Raw genomic sequence first — 2,325 nt, 5'->3', positions numbered from 1 at the left:
TCAAAAAAAAAAAGAGAGTTTGTATGTTTCATCATCATCCACAAGTTAGAAATAGTGGAAAAGAGGAAAAAATAACAGTGTATAAATGTGATTACTTATTGTTAGAAAAAAAAACAAATGTCCAAATAGTGTCGAAACTCTGCCGAATTTTTGAGAAAATAAGAAAAAATATGTGATTAGTTAGTTTTATTAACAACAAAGGAAAAGTAGAAAAAAATCATCATTGTTTTGTTTTGTTTTTCAAAAAAAAAAATAGTTTGTCTTGCCATAAAAAAAAAAAGAAAAAAAAGGGGGTCTTGTTTTTGAAAAAATATGTTTATTTATTTGTTTATGAAAATGCTGAAATTATAATAGTCCAAAAATATTTTCCATTATTGACTTCTTTAGAAATTCTTTCTAATTGTTTTAAAAAAAAACATATATATATAATAAAAAAATCCGAAAATATTTTGATTCTTCTTTCAAAATTGAAAAGCAAATTCAAAATTCAAAAAAAAACATTTTGAGAAGCATGTCTTTTATTAAAGGTAAAATTCCGAAAAATATATATTTTTTTTCTCTAGAATAAAAAAAAAACAAAAATTCAAAAAATATCTTAGAAGTCTTTCTTTTAAAAGAAAATCAATCAAAAAAAAATACTTCCTTGCTTCTTTTAAAGTAGATCTTTCGCAAATTCAAAAAAAAAAGTTAGTTCATCTACTTATTCTTATTTGCCTACTTATTCTCATTTGCCCGAACTACGCGGGTTTGATTCTCACCGGATGTGAGATACGTAGGCAACCCTCATCGGGTCCGACCCCACCTTCTCAAAAAAGAAGGGATGTTTTATGTTTTTCGTTAATTTGTTTGTTTGTTATGAGTGAAAAATAATAGTCTATTTGATTGTTGTGAAAAAAAAGAATAATAATTATATAGACATGGAAAAGGGTCTTCTCAATAATAGTTTATTTACCCGAACTACGCGGGTTTGATTCTCACCGGATGTGAGATACGTAGGCAACCCTCATCGGGTCCAACCCCACCTTTTGCTAAAATAGCCAAAAATCAAAAATTTTAATCTTGTCATAAATAGGTCGGGTGATGTCCAACCCACCTTTGCTGAAAAGCCAAAAAATAATAATAAAATAAAAGTAAATATATGTCAAATTTTAATCTTGTCATAAAGAAGTCAGGTGACGCTGTTTTATCAAGACATAGCCGAATGTTCCCGAGAGGGACGCCGGAAGGCTGACTTTGCATAAACAGCCACCTTTGGGTTATTGTTTTAGATTTGGTCCAATTGACCCACACAGTCTTAAAAAGCTTCGTCCCCGAGACGCTGAAGGGTCGTGTTTTGCAACACCAAGTTTTTATTATAATTTGAAAAAAAGAGTCGACGGTCAGGCGAATACCGTTCAAATTTTTTCATAATAAACCGAGCCAGCTTCGGCCGCGTCTTAAACCATTCTTGCCGAAATAGCCTTAGAGTGCCTTGCAGTTGTCGAAAGGTTATTTTCGTAAAAGAACGGACAAGTTTGTAAAAGTGTCATAAAATAATCCTCCCCGGCCTCAAAATTCATGTGAAATTTGGAAGGGGCCACATTGGCAAAAAATAACCATTTGGTTGCATTTGTCGAACAGAGAAAGGGAGTTAGCCTTTTATTTTTGAGTTTATAAATCTTTTGATTAGAACATGCGGGTTGTTTAATTTTCAATCTGGTGGGTAATCTTTAAATCCTTGAAACCCAGTTTGTTTTAATTTTTTTTTTTTTAAAAAAAATGTGTGTTTAGTGTTGTTTATCTTTTATTGGTCCGAACTACGCAAGGTCTGATTCATGCGGGGTCATGATACGTAGGCAATCTCCATAAGATTCGACCACAACAAAAAATAAAAAAATAAAATCAAAAAAAAAAAAGGAAAAATGAAAAAATCGAAAAAGAGATCGAAAGAAAAAGGAAATACAAAATAAATACAGGGGTTCCCAAAGTGCTTCAAAGGGGAAAATAAACAAGTCGGGGTGACGCATGTTGTTTAAAGCAAAGCATGTTAGAAACGGTTAACTGCCTAGGGGCATTGCATCCTCAATGTGTTGTTGTCAAATCTGTTAAACTCTAAACGCTAACAAGTTTGTTGTTTTCCGAATCTCAAACAGTTAGTTGTTAAAGAATTCTGGAAACACACCCTTGCCAAACTATATCCAAAGGACCGATAACAACAAGCATGGCTACTTCAGAGAACAGTACCGAGGAAGAAAGGCCGATGAGCCAGTTGTTAAAAGAAGCGATGGGAAAGATAGAAAGGATGGGACTAGATATGAATGCAATGCAGCTAGCTCTAGCCAAAGC

The sequence above is a fragment of the Nicotiana tabacum genome, chromosome 6 (assembly GCF_000715075.1).
Source record: "Nicotiana tabacum cultivar K326 chromosome 6, ASM71507v2, whole genome shotgun sequence".
Lineage (NCBI taxonomy): Eukaryota > Viridiplantae > Streptophyta > Magnoliopsida > Solanales > Solanaceae > Nicotiana > Nicotiana tabacum.
Note: the sequence above shows the minus strand (reverse complement) of the source record.